Here is a 19,560-nt window from a genome sequence, read left to right as displayed (position 1 = left end):
GGGAGGGCATCAAACATGAAATTAGGGGTGCGTGCAATAAAGGTGCAGCAGTTATAATGGGTGACTTTAATATGCACATAGATTGGGCTAACCAAACTGGAAGCAATACGGTGGAGGAGGATTTCCTGGAGTGCATAAGGGATGGTTTTTTAGACCAATATGTCGAGGAACCAACTAGGGGGGAGGCCATCTTAGACTGGGTGTTGTGTAATGAGAGAGGATCAATTAGCAATCTCATTGTGCGAGGCCCCTTGGGGAAGAGTGACCATAATATGGTGGAATTCTGCATTAGAATGGAGAATGAAACAGTTAATTCAGAGACCATGGTCCAGAACTTAAAGAAGGCTAACTTTGAAGGTATGAGACATGAATTGGCTAGGATAGATTGGCGAATGATACTGAAGGGGTTGACTGTGGATGGGCAATGGCAGATATTTAGAGACCGCATGGATGAATTACAACAATTGTACATTCCTGTCTGGCGTAAAAATAAAAAAGGGAAGGTCGCTCAACCGTTGCTATCAAGGGAAATCAGGGATAGTATTAAAGCCAAGGAAGTGGCATACAAATTGGCCAGAAATAGCAGCGAACCCGGGGACTGGGAGAAATTTAGAACTCAGCAGAGGAGGACAAAGGGTTTGATTAGGGCAGGGAAAATGGAGTACGAGAAGAAGCTTGCAGGGAACATTAAGATGGATTGCAAAAGTTTCTATAGATATGTAAAGAGAAAAAGGTTAGTAAAGACAAACGTAGGTCCCCTGCAGTCAGAATCAGGGGAAGTCATAACGGGGAACAAAGAAATGGCGGACCAATTGAACAAGTAGTTTGGTTCGGTATTCACTAAGGAGGACACAAAAAACCTTCCGGATATAAAAGAGGAGGAACTGAGGGAAATCCTTATTAGTCGGGAAATTGTGTTGGGGAAATTGATGGGATTGAAGGCTGATAAATCCCCAGGGCCTGATGGACTGCATCCCAGAGTACTTAAGGAGGTGGCCTTGGAAATAGTAGATGCATTGACAGTCATTTTCCAACATTCCATTGACTCTGGATCAGTTCCTATGGAGTGGAGGGTTGCCAATGTTTTTGAAAAAATGAGGGAGAGCGATAACAGGGAATTATAGACCGGTCAGCCTGACATCGGTAGTGGGTAAAATGATGGAATCAATTATTAAGGATGTCATAGCAGTGCATTTGGAAAGAGGTGACATGATAGGTCCAAGTCAGCATGGATTTGTGAAAGGGAAATCATGCTTGACAAATCTTCTGGAATTTTTTGAGGATGTTTCCAGTAGAGTGGACAAGGGAGAACCAGTTGATGTGGTATATTTGGACTTTCAGAAGGCTTTCGACAAGGTCCCACACAAGAGATTAATGTGCAAAGTTAAAGCACATGGCATTGGGGGTAGTGTGCTGACATGGATTGAGAACTGGTTGTCAGACAGGAAGCAAAGAGTAGGAGTAAATGGGGACTTTTCAGAATGGCAGGCAGTGACTAGTGGGGTACCGCAAGGTTCTGTGCTGGCGCCCCAGCTGTTTACACTGTACATTAATGATTTAGACGAGAGGATTAAATGTAGTATCTCCAAATTTGCGGATGACACTAAGTTGGGTGGCAGTGTGAGCTGCGAGGAGGATGCTATGAGGCTGCAGAGTGACTTGGATAGGTTAGGTGAGTGGGCAAATGCATGGCAGATGAAGTATAATGTGGATAAATGTGAGGTTATCCACTTTGGTGGTAAAAACAGAGAGACAGACTATTATCTGAATGGTGACAGATTAGGAAAAGGGGAGGTGCAATGAGACCTGGGTGTCATGGTACATCAGTCATTGAAAGTGGGCATGCAGGTACAGCAGGCGGTTAAGAAAGCAAATGGCATGTTGTACTTCATAGCGAGGAGATTTGAGTACAGGGGCAGGGAGGTGTTGCTACAATTGTACAGGGCCTTGGTGAGGCCACACCTGGAGTATTGTGTACAGTTTTGGTCTCCTAACCTGAGGAAGGACATTCTTGCTATTGAGGGAGTGCAGCGAAGGTTCACCAGACTGATTCCTGGGATGGCGGTACTGACCTATCAAGAAAGACTGGATCAACTGGGCTTGTATTCACTGGAGTTCAGAAGAATGAGAGGGGACCTCATAGAAACGTTTAAAATTCTGACGGGGTTAGACAGGTTAGATGCAGGAAGAATGTTCCCAATGTTGGGGAAGTCCAGAATCAGGGGTCACAGTCTAAGGATAAGGGGGAAGCCATTTAGGACCGAGATGAGGAGGAATTTCTTCACCCAGAGAGTGGTGAACCTGTGGAATTCTCTACCACAGAAAGTTGTTGAGGCCAATTCACTAAATATATTCAAAAAGGAGTTAGATGAAGTCCTTACTACTAGGGGAATCAAGGGGTATGGTGAGAAAGCAGGAATGGGGTACTGAAGTTGCATGTTCAGCCATGAACTCATTGAATGGCGGTGCAGGCTAGAAGGGCCGAATGGCCTACGCCTGCATCTATTTTCTATGTTTCTATGTAACTAGTAGGGTGCCACAGGGATCAGTGCTGGGGCCTCAACTATTTACAAGTTATATTAATGACTTGGATGAAGGGACGCAGTGTAATGTAGCCAAATTTGCTGATGATAAAAAGATAGGTGGGAAAGCAAGTTGTGAGTAGGATGCAAATAATCTACAAAGGGATATAGATAGGCTTAGTGAGTGGGCAAACATTTGGCAGATGTACTATAATTTGGGAAAATGTGATGTTGTCCACTTTGGTAGGAAAAATAAAAAAGCAAATTATTATTTAAATGGGAGGCAATTACAAAATGCTGTAGCACAGAGGGACCTAGGGCTTCTTATTCACCAAACGCAAAAAGTTAGTATGCAGGTTCAGCAAGTAACAAGGAAGGCAAATGGAATGATGGCCTTTATTGCAAGGGGGATGGAGTATAAAAGTAGGGAAGTCCTGCTCCAACTATACAGGGCTTTGATAAGACCACACCTGGAGTACTGCGTAAGTTTTGGTCTCCTTATTTAAGGAAGGATATACTTGCATTGGAGGAAGTTCAGAGAAGGTTAACGAGGTTGATTCCTGAGATGAAGGGGTTGCCATATGAAGAAAGGTTGAGCAGGTTGGGCCTATACTCATTGGAGTTTAGAAAAATGAGAGGTGATCTTATTGAAACATATAAAATTGTGAGGGGGCTTGACAGGGTAGATGCAGAGAGGATGTTTCCTCTCATGGGGAAATCTAGAACTAGGAAGCATAGTTTCAGAATAAGGGGTCGGTCATTTAAAACAGAGATGAGGAGGAAGTTCTTCTCTGAGAGAGCCGTGAACCTTTGGAATTCTCTACTCCAGGGAGCTGTGGAGGCTGTGTCATTGCATATATTTAAGGTGGAAATAGACAGATTTTTGAATGATAAGGGAGCCAAGGGTTATGGGGAGAGGGCAGGGAAGTGGAGTTGAGGCCAGGATCAGATCAGCCATGATCTTATTGAATGGCGGAGCAGGCTCGACGGGCCAAATGGGCTATTCCTGCTCCTATTTCTTATTCTTTAATAATTTCCTTTTTAATTGCACCCCTGCACATTCTATACTCCTCTCGGGTGTCTGCAGTTTTGAGCCCTTGGTATTTGTCATAAGCTTTCCTTTTTTCTTTATCTTACCTGTATGCCCGTTGACATCCAGGGGGCTTGAGATTTGTTTGTCCCACCTTTTTTCTTTAAGGGAATATATTTGCTCTGAGCCCTCACTATCACCTCTTTGAATGCTTCCCACCACTCTGACACTGATTTACCTTCAGTAGCATTTCCAGTCCACTTTGGTTAAATCACCTTTCAGCTGAGCAAAGTTGGCTTTTCCCCAATTTAGAACTTTAATTCCTGGTTTCTCCTTGTCCTTTTCCATAACTACCCTAAATCTAAATCTAATTATGATCACTAGCACCAAAATGCTCTCCCACTGACACCCCTTCCACCTGCCCAGCTTCATTCCCTAATACTAAGTCCAGAACTCTCCCTTGTTGGGCTTGCTATGTACTGGGTAAAAAAGTTCTCCTGAATGCTTTTTAAGAATTCTGCTCCCACGATACCTTTCACACCAATTCTATACCAGTTAATATTATGGTAGTTGAAATCCCTGACAGACCTATTGATTTTGCACTCAGAAATCTGCCAACATATTTGCTCTTCTACCACTCTCTGACTGATTGGGGGTCTATAGTACACTCCCAGCTGTGTGATTGCCCTTTTTTGTTCTTCAGTTCATCCCATATGGCCTCATTTGATGATCCTTCTAATATATCATCCCTCCTCACAGCTGTAATTGTTTCTTTAATCAATACTGCGACCTCCCCTCCTTTTTATTCCTCTTTCTATCTCGTCTGAAAACTCTGTAACCAGGAAAAGCTGAGCTGCCATTCCTGCCCTTCTTTCAGCCATGTCTGAGTAATAGCTATAATATCGTACTCCCACAAGCCTACCTGTGCCCTCAGCTCATCTGCCTTATTCCCTCGACTCCTTGCTTTGATTTATATACCATTTAGCACTATCAAACTCCCTTGGTGTCTATTTTCTAGCCTGTGCTTCCTCTGCCTTCCAAACGCGCGTAATAATTTTATGCCTTCCATTTCCATCTTTTCTTCTCTCCCTTCTAAATCTATTCTCAGGTGCCTATCCCCCTGCCAAGCTAGTTTAAACCTTCCCGAAACGCACTAGCAAATCCCTACGCGAGGATATTGGTCCAGGCCCTGTTGAGGTGCATCCCGTCCGGCTTGTACAGTCTCACCATCCCCAGAAGCGGTCGCAATGACTCAGGAATCTAAAGCCCTCCACCCTGCACCATCTTTCCAGCCACGCATTCATCTGCTCTTTCCTCCTACTCACGTACTCACTAGCATGTGGTACTGGGAGTAATCCAGAGATTACTACCTTTGAGATCCTGCTTTTTAATCTCTTTCCTAGTTCCCTAAAAACTGCCTGCAGGACCTCATCCTCTTTCTACCTTTGTCATTGGTGCCGATATGGACCACGACCAATGGTTGTTTACCCTCCCTGCTCAGAATTTCCTGCAGCCGATCAGTGACATCCTTGACCCTGGCACCAGCGAGGCAACATACCACCCTGGAGTCACATCTGCGGCTGCAGAAGTGCCTGTCTGTTCCCCTAATTATCGCATCTCCTACCACTATTGCTCTTCCACTCTTCTTCCTCCCCCACTGTGCAGCTGAGCCACACCTGGTGCCATGGACTCGGCTCTGGCTGCATTCCCCAGAGGAACCTTCGCCCTCACCAGTATTCAGAACTGAAAACCAGTTAGCGAGTGAGATTCACTCAGGGGACTCTTGCCCTACCTGCCTGGTCCCCCTTTTCTGTCTGGCAGTCACCCATTCGCTCTGCTTGCACACTCTTAAACTGCATGGTGACCACCTCCTGAAATGTGCTATCCACGAAGTTTTGGCTCAGCAAGCCAAAACCTGGAGCTTGAGCTCCTCCAGCCGACAACACTTCCTGCACACATGGTTGTTCAGGCCACAAGAAGCATCGTGTAGCTCCCACATGGCACAAGAAGTGCATTTCACGGGACTGAGGTGATTTCCATGTCTCCATTTATTCGACTATTAACTAACTTAACAGAAATAAACTTATGACTAAGGGGAAAATGTTGGCGATTGCCAACAAAGTAGTCGCTGGCCGCCCAAAATAGTCATAGCGCGAACTGACCTAAGTTGTGTATCTGTAAAGCATGCACTCCCATGTTCCGCCACCAGGGATCCCAGCATCCCTTGGGAGCACTGTATATAAGGCCTTTTCCTCATTCTGGAGTGTCTTATTAAAGACTCAGCTCACTGTTACTTTAACCTCCCTGTGTGCAGCCTCATCTGTGTTAGGAACACAATAACTAGTGACGAGAATACGAATCCAACGCAAAGATGCAGCAAACTGTGGGCATCCTGGACAAGTTCTCAGAGGGTGAGGACTGGGAAGCCTATGTCGAACGGCTAGACCAGTATTTTGTAGACAATGAGCTGGACAGGGAAGGAAACACTGCAAAAAGGAGAACGGTCCTCCTCACAGTCTGCGGGGCACTGACCTACAGCCTCATGAAGAATCTTCTGGCTCCAGTGAAACCCACAGATAAGTCGTATGAGGAGCTGTGTACACTGGTTCGGGAACATCTTAACCCGAGGGAGAGCGTGCTGATGGCGAGGTATCGGTTCTACACGTGCCAGCGATCTGAAGGTCAGGAAGTGGTGAGCTACTTCACCGAGCCAAGGCGACTTGCAGGACAATGTGAGTTTGATGGCTACCTGAAGCAAATGCTCAGAGACTTTTTTGTACTGGGAATTGGCCACGAGACCATCCTACGAAAACTTTTGACTGTAAAGACACCGACCCTTAGTCAGGCCATTGCGATAGCGCAGGCGTTTATGTCCACCAGTGTTAACACCTAACAAATTTCTGAGCACACAAGTGCTAGCAATGTTCATAAATTAACTGGAACTGTGTTTGCGAGCAGAAATGTACAGGGCAGAAACCACGAGTCTGCAACTGCTAGCAGGTCTCAGGTGACCCAGATGACTCAGAGTCTCCAACAAAGGATGAATGCAAGGTAATTCACACCTTGTTGGCATTGTGGAGGCTTCCATTCAGCCTATTCATGCCGCTTTAAAGGGTATGTTTGCAAGAGCTGTGGAACAATGGGGCACCTCCAACGAGCTTGCAAACGAGCTGCAAGCTCTGCAAAACCTGCTAACCACCATGTGGCAGAGGAAGATCGGTCCATGGTGGATCAAAGCAATTTCGAGACTCAGAGAGAGGAGGTAGTTGCTGAAGTACACGGGGTGCACACATTTTCAAAGAAATGTCCTATAATGCTAAACGTAAAATTGAATGGCTTACCCGTAGCCATGGAACTGGACACTGGCGCTAGCCAATCCATCATGAGTAAAAAGATGTTTGAGAGACTGTGGTGCAACAAGGCATTCAGACCAGCCCTGAGCCCCATCCACACGAAACTGAGAAAGTACACCAAAGAGCTTATGTCCTGGGCAGCGTCATGGTCAAGGTCACCTACGAGGGCACGGTGCACGAACTGCCACTCTGGATTGTCCTGGGCGATGGCCCCAAATTGCTTGGAAGGAGCTGGCTAGGCACAATCCGCTGGAACTGGGATGACATCCGAGCGCTATCACATGTTGATGAGGCCTCATTACGCAGGTTCTGAACAAATTCCCTTCCCTTTTTGAGCCAGGCATTGGAAACTTTTCCGGGGCGAAGGTGCGGATCCACTTGGTCCCAGAGGCACGACCCATTCACCACAAGCAGTACCTCACATGATGAGGGAGAGAGTGGAAATAAAACTGGACAGGCTGCAATGTGAGGGCATCATCTCCCCAGTGGAATTCAGCAAGTGGGCCAGCCCGATTGTTCCAGTACTCAAAAGTGATGGCACGGTCAGGATTTGCGGCAATTATAAAGTAACTATTAATCATTTCTCGCTACCTTAGGCAGACAATCTATTTGCGACGCTGGCAGGAGGCAAGACATTCACCAAGCTCGACCTGACCTGACGCAGGAGCTGGAGGAGTCTTCGAAGGGCCTCACTTGCATCAGCACGCACAAGGGACTGTTCATTTACAACAGATGTCCGTTTGGAATTCGGTCGGCTGCAGCGATCTTCCAGAGAAACATGGAGAGCCTACTCAAGTCGGTACCACACAGGACGACATATTGGTCACGGGTCGGGACACCGCTGCGCACCTACAAAACCTGGAGGAAGACCTCCAGCGATTGGATCGTGTAGGGCTGCGACTGAAGAGGTCAAAATGCGTCTTCATGGCAACAAGGATGGGATCGAACCCACGCATGCAAAGCACAATGCCGCAGCCTGCATACAAAGGTGGGCACTCGCGCTATCAGCTTATAACTATACCATCCGCTACAGGCCAGACACCGAGAACTGTGCGGATGCTCTCAGTTGGCTACCATTGCCCACCACAGGGTCGAAATGGCGCAGCCTGCAAACTTGTTGATGGTGGCGCAGCCCGCAGACTTGTTGATGGTCATGGAAGCGTTTGAAAATGATAAATCACCTGTCACGGCCCGCCAGATTAGGACTTGGACCAGCCAAGATCCTCTGCTGTCCCTAGTAAAAAACTGTGTCCTGCATGGGAGCTGGGCCAGCATCCCCGTTGAAATGCAAGAGCTAATCAAGCCGTTCCAGCGGTGAAAAGACGAGCTGTCCATTCAGGCAGACTGCCTGTTGTGGGGTAACCACGTAGTGCTACCAAAAAAGGGCAGGGAGACAATCATCTCGGATCTCCACAGCACACACCCGGGTATAGTAATGATGAAAGCGATAGCCAGATCCCACGTGTGGTGGCCCGGTATCGACTCTGACTTAGAGTCCTGTGTACGGCAATGCAGCGTATGTGCTCAGTTGAGCAACGCGCCCAGAGAGGCACCACTAAGTTTGTGGTCCTGGCCCTCCAGACCATGGTCGAGGATACATGTCGACTATGCGAGCCCGTTTCTTGGCAAAATGTTCCTGGTGGTGGTGGATGCTTTTTCAAAATGGATTGAATGTGAAATAATGTCGGGAAGCACCGCCACCGCCACAATTGAAAGCCTGAGGGCTATTTTTGCCACCCACGGCCTGCCTGACATACTGGTCAGTGACAACGGGCCATGTTTCACCAGTGCCGAATTTAAAGAATTCATGACCCGAAATGGGATCAAACATGTCACCTCGGTCCCGTTTAAACCAGCCTCCAATGGGCAGGCAGAGCGGGCAGTACAAACAATCAAACAGAGCCTCAAACGAGTCACAGAAGGCTCACTCCAATCCCACCTGTCCCGAGTACTGCTCAGCTACCGCATGAGACCCCACTCACTCACAGTGGTACCCCAGGCTGAGCTACTCATGAAAAGGACACTTAAAACCAGACTCTCGCTGGTTCACCCCAACCTGCATGATCAGGTAGAGAGCAGGCGGCAGCAACAAAATAAAAACGATGGTCACGCCACTGAGTCACGGGAAATTGATCTGAATGACCCTGTGTATGTGCTAAGCTATGGACATGGTCCCAAGTGGATCGTGGGCACGGTGATAGCTAAAGAAGGGAATAGGGTGTTTGTAGTCAAACTAGACAATGGACACATTTGCAGAAAGCACCTGAACCAAACGAGGCTGCGGTTCACAGACTGCCCTGAACAACCCACAGCAGACACCACCTTTTTCGAGCCCACAACACACACCCAAAGGATCAACGACATCACGCCAGACCAGGAAATCAAACCCATCACGCCCAACAGCGCAGCAAGGCCAGGCTCACCGAGCAGCCCTGCAGGGCCAACAACACGCCAGCCAGCGAGGGCACAGCCAACACACCAGAACACACATTTGTACCGAGGCGGTGCACCAGGGAAAGAAAGGCTCCCAACCGCCTCACCTTGTAAATAGTTTTCACTTTGACTTTGGTGGGGAGTGATGTTGTGTATCTGTAAAGCATGCACTCCCATGTTCCGCCACCAGGGAGCTCATCCCCTGAAGTCCCAAGGGATCCCAGCATCCGTTGGGAGCACTGTATATAAGCCGCTCCCTAAGGCATTTTCCTCACGCTGGAGTGTCTTATTAAAGACTGAGGTCACTGTTAATTTAACCTCCCTGTGTGCAGTCTCATCTGTGTTAGGAACACTATAGAGGTGGTTGGCACAGTGCTAACCTTAGGTGCAAGATCGTTGTGGTGACATAGTATGAGGGATCCAGGACCAATTTGTTGCCCTGGTGCGGTGCTGCTGTTTCCCTGAGTGTCTGTGTGTGAGGCTCTGAAGCACGCAATGCATTGTGGACAGTGAGCGGCGCTGAAATTTAAAGGGGCTGTGCACATTGAAGCAAGACAAAATAAAATGCACTGATTCAATTCATTTTTAAGCCGTTTCTGTATTTTTACAAATATTCACTATTTAAAAGAAATTCCAAATGTGATTATTCAGCTCTTAAAGCTGAATCACCTTCATAGAAACATAGAAACATAGAAAATAGGTGCAGGAGTAGGCCATTCGGCCCTTCGAGCCTGCACCACCATTCAATAAGATCATGGCTGATCATTCCCTCAGTACCCCTTTCCTGCTTTCTCTCCATACCCCTTGATCTCTTTAGCCGTAAGGGCCATATCTAACTCCATCTTGAATATATCCAATGAACTGGCATCAACAACTCTCTGCGGCAGGAAATTCTACAGGTTAACAACTCTCTGAGTGAAGAAGTTTCTCCTCATCTCAGTCCTAAATGGCCTACCCCTTATCCTAAGACTATGTCTCCTGGTTCTGGACTTTCACAACATCGGGAGCATTCTTCCCGCATCTAACCTGTCCAGTGCCGTCAGAATCTTATACGTTTCTATGAGATCCCCTCGCATCCTTCTAAACTCCAGTGTATAAAGGCCCAGTTGATCCAGTCTCTTCTCATATGTCAGTCCAGCCATCCCTGGAATCAGTCTGGTGAACCTTCGCTGCACTCCCTCAATAGCAAGAACGTCCTTCCTCAGATTAGGAGACGAAAACTGAACACAGTATTCCTGGTGAGGTCTCACCAAGGCCCTGTACAACTGCAGTAAGACCTCCCTGCTCCTATACTCAAATCCCCTAGCTATGAAGGCCAACATACCATTTGCCTTCTTCACCGCCTGCTGTACCTGCATGCCAACTTTCAATGACTGATGAGCCATGACACCCAGGTCTCGTTGCACCTCCCCTTTTCCTAATCTGCCACCATTCAGATAATATTCTGCCTTCGTGTTTTTGCCCCCAAAGTAGATAACCTCACATTTATCCACATTATACTGCATTTGCCATGCATTTGCCCACTCAAGTAACCTGTCCAAGTCACCTTGCAGCCTCTTTGCGTCCTCCTCACAGCTCACACCACCACCCAGTTTAGTGTTATCTGCAAACTTGGAGATATTACACTCAATTCCTTCATCTAAATCATTAATGTATATTGTAAAGAGCTGGGGTCACAGCACTGAGCCTGCGGCAATCCACTAATGACTGCCTGCCATTCTGAAAAGGACCCATTTATCCCGACTCTCTGCTTCCTCTCTGCCAACCAGTTCTCTATCCATGTTAGTACATTACCCCCAATACCATGTGCTTTGATTTTGCACACCAATCTCTTGTGTGGGATCTTGTCAAAAGCCTTTTGAAAGCCCAAATACATCACATCCACTGGTTCTCCCTTGTCCACTCTGCTAGTTACATCCTCAAAAAATTCCAGAAGATTCGTCAAGCATGATTTCCCTTTCATAAATCCATGCTGACTTGGACCGATCCTGTCACTGCTTTCCAAATGCGCTGCTATTTCATCCTTAATGATTGATTCCAACATTTTCCCCACTACTGATTTCAGGCTAACCGGTCTATAATTACCTGTTTTCTCTCTCCCTCCTTTTTAAAAAAGTGGTGTTGCATTAGCTACCCTCCAGCCCATAGGATCTGTTCCAGAGTCGATAGACTGTTGGAAAATGATCACCAATGCATTCACTATTTCTCGGGCCACTTCCTTAAGTACTCTGGGATGCAGACTGTCAGGCCCAGGGGATTTATTGGCCTTCAATCCCATCAATTTCCCCAACACAATGTCTCATCTAATAAGGATATCCTTCAGTTCTTCCTTCTCACTAGACTCTCGGTCCCCTAGTACTACCGGAAGGTTATTTGTGTCTTCCTTCTTGAAGACAGAACCAAAGTATTTGTTCAATTGGTCTGCCATTTCTTTGTTCCCCATTATAAATTCACCTGATTTTGACTGCAAGGGACCTACGTTTGTCGTCACTAATCTTTTTCTCTTCACATATCTATAGAAGATTTTGCAGTCAGTTTTTATGTTCCCGGCAAGCTTCCTCTCATACTCTAAGATAGCTTGCTCCCTTGTAGGTTCTTTAACATACTGTTCTAAGAAACAATCCCATATGCATTCTATGAATTCCTCCTCCAGGCTACCCTGTGCGATTTGATTTGACCAATCGATATGTAGGTTAAAATCCCCCATGATTACTGCCGTTCCTTTTTCACATGCCTCCATTATTCCCTTGATTATTGTCCGCCCCACCATGAAGTTATTATTTGGGGGCCTATAAACTACGCCCACCAGTGACCTTTTCCCCTTACTATCTCTAATCTCCACCCACAATTATTCAACATTTTGTTCATTAGAGCCAATATCATCTCTCACAACTGCCCTGATATCATCTTTTATTAATAGAGCTACACCACCTCCTTTACCTTCGTGTCTATCCTTCCGAATTGTCAGATACCCCTGTATGTTTAATTCCCAGTCTTGGCCACCCTGCAACCATGTTTCTGTAATGGCCACCAAATCATACCCATTTGTAATGATCACCAATGCATCCACTATTTCTAGGGCCACTTCCTTAATTACTCTGGGATGCAGACTATCAGGCCCGGGGATTTATCAGCCTTCAATCCCATCAATTTCCCTAACACAACTTCCCGCCTAATAAGGATATCCTTCAGTTCCTCCTTCTCGCTAGACCCACTGTCCCCTAGTACATTCGGAAGGTTATTCGTGTCTTCCTTCGTGAAGACTGAACCAAATTATTTGTTCAATTGGTCTGCCATTTCTTTGTTCCCCATTATAAATTCACCTGAATCTGACTGCAAGGGACCTACATTTGTCTTCACTAATCTTTTTCTCTTCACATATTTATAGAAGCTTTTGCAGTCAGTTTTTATGTTTCCTGCAAGCTTCTTCTCGTACTCGATTTTCCCCCTCTTAATTAAACCCTTAGTCCTCCTCTGCTGAATTCTAAATTTCTCTCAGTCCTCAGGTTTGCTGCTTTTTCTGTCCAATTTATATGCCTCTTCCTTGGATTTAACACTATCCTTAATTTCCCTTGTTAGTCACGGTTGAGCCACCTTTCCCATTTTAGTTTTACTCCAGACAGGGATGTACAATTGCTGAAGTTCATTCATGTGATCTTTAAATGTTTGCTATTGCCTATCCCTCTTCATCATTTAAGTATCATTTGCCAGTCTATTCGAGCCAATTCACGCCTCATACCGTCGAAGTTACCTTTCCTTAAGTTAAGGACCTTCGTTTCTGACTTAATTGTGTCACTCTCCATCTTAATAAAGAATTCTACCATATTATGGTCACTCTTCCCCTAGGAGCCTCGCACAACAAGATTGCAAATTAGTCCCTTCTCATTACACATCACTCTGTCTCGGATGGCCAGCTCTCTAGTTGGTTCCTCGACATATTGGTCTTGAAAACCATCCCTAATACACTCCAGGAAATCCTTCTCCATCGCATTGCTACCAGTTTGGTTAGCCCAATCAATATGTAGATTAAAGTCGCCCATGATAACTGCTGTACCTTTATTGCACACATCCCTTATTTCTTGTTTGATACTGTCCCCAACCTTACTATTACTGTTTGGTGGTCTGTCCACAATTCCCACTCGTGTTTTCTGCCCTTTGGTATTCCGTAGCTCCACCCATACCGATTCCACATCATCCAAGCTAATGTCCCTCCTTACCATTGCATTAATTTCCTCTTTAACCAGCAATGTCACCCCGCCTCCTTTTCCTTTCTGTCTATCCTTCCTAAATGTTGAATACCCCTGGATGTTGAGTTCCCAGCCTTGGTCACCCTGGAGCCATGTCTCCGTGATGGCAATTACATCATATCCGTTAACTGCTGTCTGCGCAGTTAATTCGTCCAGCTTATTCCTAATACTCCTCGCATTGAGGCACAGAGCTTTCAGTCTTGCCTTTTTAACACACTTTGCCCCTTTGGAAATTGCTGTAATGTGGCTCTTTTTTTTGCCTTGGGTTTTTCTGCCCTCTACTTTTACTATTCTCCTTTCTATCTTTTGCTTCTGCCTCCATTTTATTTCCCTCTGTCTCCCCGCATAGGTTCTCATCCCCCTGCCAAATTAGTTTAACTCCTCCCCAACAGCACTAGCAAACACATCCTCTGGGACATTGGTTCCAGTCCTGCCCAGGTGCAGACTGTCTGCTTTGTACAGGTCCCACCATTACTGCCAGCAGTGTCACCCCCACCATCTTGCTCCAGTGCCCAAAGAAGCTTCATGATCTCAGATCACTGGTCAAAGTTAGTGAATGCATCCTCAAAAGCCATCACCTAACAATTGCACCACTAGCCTCACACACTGCTCAAAGTAGAACCCCCAATCACTCACCTACCAACAATCTGTACCAATGACGAGGCACAAATACCATTTCTAGCATCACCTCACCCCCTTGGAGGAGACGGTTTCATTTTTGGCAGGGGCATGGCTGAGCTCTTAGCCAGCGATGGGGCTGATAGGATACAAGATGCGGATATCCTCGCACGTTATCCCATTCTGGCATGCACCTCTAGGTTTCCCGCCCTTCCACCAGCACAACTCAAGCCTTGTGTATTCCTCATTTCACACACTCAAGAAATACAACCTGCCCAGCCAGTGGGTCAACAAGAAGATGTAGCCTGCCCAGCCAGTGGGACTGTAAGCAGATGATTCCATCCGGATATCCCGGCCACAAAGTGGCCGTCTAGGATGCATCCTTCCATCTGATTCCTCCTCTTCGGCTTCCTCCTCTTCTGCGTCTTCCTCTTCCCTCTGCAAGTGGATGCTGTAAATGTGAAATTACAGCATAAGATGTTGCAAATACTCAGTTGGTCAGTCAGCATGTTGTCCTGAGGCCTGAAATCCATGGATGTAGTGTAATCTGCAGAGTATTCACAGCATGTTCTGACTTCTCAAAGGCGTTCACTTACCATCCGAGCCATTGCAAGCATCCAACAACACTCCCAAAACACTTTAAAAAACTTTTCACATATATTGCTGCTTCAATAAAATCCAAAAATCCAAGGCCCAAACCCTTCCATTCAAACTTACCTGATTGATGTGTGTATCTCTTTAACAACTGCAGATATCGCCCCTGTCAGCATCTGTCAGCCTACTTGCACGTTAACCTGGTGTGCTTAGGGCTCAGCGTCCTCGGGTCCCACTCTCTTTATTCTCTGCCTCCTCTGCTGCTGACTCCTTCCATATGGTTTATCCACTTACCAACATGAGTTGAACTCAACCCATCACCACCTTACTTCCCGGCTCCCCAGTATGACCGATGTTGTGCTGACAGATTTAAATACGTGCAGCTAAAATCATGCAGATGCACACGCTCAACACTCAGGGATAGAATATCCATGGAGTTGTCCCAAACTCCTGCCAGAAGATCGGTGTAAGATCAGCGGAAACCCTGGAACAATGGGATGAATGGCCATTTGTGCCATTTCTCTAGCGTTTCTGACAATCTTCCACAAAAGCAATGACAAACGATCGGGACATCTCAGTGTCTGTTTATTGTGAAATTTTTACTGCTGTGCAATTGCAGGAAATCATATTTGTCCCTGCAGGATCCAGGGCAATTTAAACTTCAATTCTGTAACGAACTGTCGAGAAACCAATATGACTCATCACATTGTTGTGTTGCTCTTCATAACTTAAAGCTGCTGTTATTGATAACGGGATGTGTGTGTGTGTGTGTTCATCATTTCATAAGAATATTATCAAGACCCGAGGGGAGGAGCTTGTTGTCCAATTCTCACTTCTGTGAATTGTTTTGGAACAGTTACCTAGTTACCAGTGCTTGATTTGTGCTGCTTGTTGTTGTAATTAATTGGGGAATTTGCATTTGTGCAAATATTCATAAATGACATTAATTAGGCTCATGGATTACACGCTTCATAAGCTTAATTATTTTTGTAAATTACATTAGTTTCAAGTAATTTAGACATTTGTCAATGGCAAGTTACTGAATGTGGAATTTATTGAAGAAGTAAGCAGGGCTGACTATCTCACAAGTCTTGCAATAAATTCCACAGTAAACCATTTACTGTTGACTATGGACCAGGCCCAAAAATTGGGCAACTTACCCCCACCCGTGTGCGCCGTTATCCTGGCGAAAAATGGCAGACATCACTCCAGCTCTGGATTGGGACTCGGTGGCTGCCATTTTGGTGAGGGCCTGAGCGCTGCCAATAGCAGTGCTGGCCCTGGAGATGTCAATGAGGAGAGGGTGACTTCAAAATTAGCGCTGAGTCCTAAGCTCACTCAGAAAAGCATGCGTTCAGCAGACTGACAGACACTGTCAGCACCTCATAAAGGGACACACAGCTTTTAGAATGGATTTTTAAATTTTATTCAAGCAGTGTCTTGGTGCAATGCATGTTAAAAGTTTGTTTAAGTGTGCAGGGAATGCAGGGAGTGCTGCTGGATGCTTGCAAGGCCTTGGATGGTAAAGGAAGGCCCCTGAGACGACATAAAATGCTGGAAATACTCAGCATCAGCAGCTCAGGCAGCATCCATGGAGACAGAAACTGGGTTCACGTCTCAGTTCGTGATGAGTACTTCCGGCATGTAATCCTTTTATTTCAGATTTACAGCATCCACTCGTAGAGAGAAGAGGAAGATGCAGAAGAAGAGGAAGCAGAAGGAACGAAGCAACCCAGACAGCCCCTTTCTGGGCAGGATATCCAGGATGTCTATAGTATTAGTGACCACAACCCACAATCCCAATTCCCCTTTCAATACTTGTCCTACACCTTACCTTCCCTCTGTTATTGGCCATCACAGCACAGAAATAAAAGACACCATGGATCAAATTTCCCAATCCAACTTTATACATCTAGCCATCACCTTTATGCATTCCTTTAGTAGTAGTCATTGTTGCTGCTGCCTTCCTCCTCCTCCTTCCTCCCCCTCCTTCCTTCCTCCCCCTCCTTTCCTCCCTCTCCTTTCCTCCCTCTTCCTTCTTTCCCCCCATCGTTCCTTCCTACCCCTCCTTCCTTCCTTCCTTCCCTTCCATCCTTCCCACCTACTCCTTTCTCCTTCCCTCCTCCCTCCATCTTCTTCTTCTGGTGAGGGGAGGGCGGGAAATCAAGAGGTGCATGCGAGAAGGAGGATAATGTATGAGATTACCAGCATCTTGTATTCTTTCAGCCCCGCTGCTGTACAAGGGCTCAGCCATATCCCTGCCAAGAATGGCCAGCACTATCTTCTCCAAAGGGGGTGAGCTCAAGATAGGTGTGCCTTGTGTTTGGTGCAGATTGTTGGTAGGTGAGTGATTGGCTGGGGGTGGGGGTGGGGGTGGTGTGGGAAGAGTTGTGCATTGAGAAGTTTATGAGGCTGTGGTGCAGTTGGTTGGAGTCGGCTTTTGACGATGCAGTCACTGACTTTGACCAGTGGTCTGAGGTCATAAAGCTTCATTGGGCACTGGAGCCAGGTGGTGGTGGTCGGGAGGGGGGTGGGGGAGGGGGGCAATACTGGTGGCAGTGTCGGCTTTAGTGATGTGGTCCCAAATCCTTCTTTTTGGCAGGTGTCCTGGCTCCTGTGGGTAGAGGACCTGTCTTGCAATGTTGACCCCCTGTACAAAGCTGGAGTGCTGCATGCGAGGCCCTGGGTGCCCCTTCCCTGGCCTGTTGAGCCATTTGTGTTTGTGCTGAAGCACTTTTCCCTTTTTTTCTAGATGCGGAAGGCAGTTCAGCTTTTAGAGCTGATGACTTCCATTTGAGAATTCTTTTTAATGTTAATTTTTTTCAGAAGGCAGTTGAGCTACAAGGGCTAAAACCTGCCTATTTTCACATGTTTTATTTTTTTCATTTCAGAAGACAGTTCCCCTTTAAGGGACCGAACTGCTTTCTGAAATGACAGCCTCACTTTCAGCGCAGGCTGTTGGTGCTACATTGACTCTATGGCCACGCTACATTAGGGTCTCCTGCCAGGACCAATGCCACCAGGACAGTATTACATGGTGATATTAGAGCTGGGCTAATGTTAATTACTCCCCAGCACCATTTTTTCAGTCCTGCCAGTGCCTTCATTTTCGGCAGTCCTGAACTCCCACCTGTGGTGACACCAGCAGCTTTTGTGGCATTCATAAATATCTAGGCACAAGTGTGGTACAAAATACCATCAAAGAAAATGTAAGATAATTCAAAATTATATTTTAACCAGGACTAGTAAACACCCATAGTACTTCCCACCTTCAACAATTCATTCACCCATCAGTTAACCACTACCCAGTTAACATCCTCTGATTCTACATGATGAGCTCTACAGGAGAGCCACTACATCAGAAAATAAATTGTCAAGTGCACCTTTTTTTGCAATCACTTCTCTGGTGACACATTTCTCTCCTGTGTCACACTTCAGGTATCACACGTGTGTATGCAAATCATTTGCAACTGTTCATCTCAAATTTTGTAAAGCAGCAAAAACATCATAACTGAAATAGAAAATTTGCCAATAACAAATTTCTAACTACATTGGGCCAGAACAAATCATTCATGAGCTGCCAGAAAAATCCACCAAGAGAAGAAAAGAGGAGCTGAATTAATCAACTCACTTGAAATACTTCCTGAAATATTTTCGGCACCATCTTGATTTCTCTAAGCTCAGCACTGATGACTGGTTTTCAAGTTCGAAAACTTTCATTCACATAAAAAATGATTAAACATCTACACAAATGAGCATTTTTTTGTGTTTGAAATGAGAGCAGGAATGGTTCCTGTCATAGATCTGTCCCTCAGAGAAACATAAGTCTCCCCTTCATGCAGATTCCCAGATTCGTTACTGTTTGCCGAAGAGATTCAAGCTAGCAGGCTAAAGATCCAACCTGTACATACAACTCCGAGAAAACATAATAATTCATTGCAAGACCCACTGTTCAGAGAGCATGCCAGAATGCTGTTGGTAAGTTCTGTCCCCTCCAATGGATAATTAGAGAACACAAAATCCCAGGCAGACCATTTTTAGAAGTAACTAGAATTAATTTATTATTTGTATAAAATGTCAGATAAAGATAAAGCAGCAATTCTTCAATTTTTGAGTTATATTAGCTGATGTTCCACAAATACAGTCAGCAAATACAGCAAGAAGGCCAAATACATGCAAAGCTGAGGAGAAAACAAATAAGTGGAGCACTACTTAGAACAGGTCTTTATATTTTGCAGAGCGTTCACTCATCACCCCTGTGCTCACTGACCTACATTGGCTCCCGGTCTGGCAACACCTCGATTTTAAAACTCTCGTCTTAGTTTTCAAATCCCTCACATCTCCCTGTCTTTGTATCCTCCTCAAGCCTGATAACCCTCCGAGATGTCTGCACTTTTCCAGTTCTGGCCTCCTGCGCATCCCTTATTTTCTTTGCTCCACCATTGGCGGCTGTGCCTTCAGTTGCCAAGGCCCTAAGCTCAGGAATTCCCTCCCTAAACTTCTTTGCCTCTCCAGCACCAAGACTGGCTCGGTAGCACCACAACTGATCGAGCTGGCTGAGTCCTGAAGGACATAACTGCCAGACTGAGCCTGCAACAGGTGGTGAGAGAACCAATATGAGGGAAAACATACTTGACCTCGTCTTCACCAATATAACTGTCGCAGATGTATCTGTCCATGACATCATTGGTAGCAGTGACCACTGCACAGTCCTTGTGGAGATGAAGTCCCGTCTTCACACTGAGGACACCCTCCATCGTGTT

This window comes from Pristiophorus japonicus, chromosome 11 (assembly GCF_044704955.1).
Source record: "Pristiophorus japonicus isolate sPriJap1 chromosome 11, sPriJap1.hap1, whole genome shotgun sequence".
Taxonomy (NCBI): Eukaryota; Metazoa; Chordata; class Chondrichthyes; family Pristiophoridae; genus Pristiophorus; species Pristiophorus japonicus.
This window is presented reverse-complemented; position numbering follows the sequence as displayed.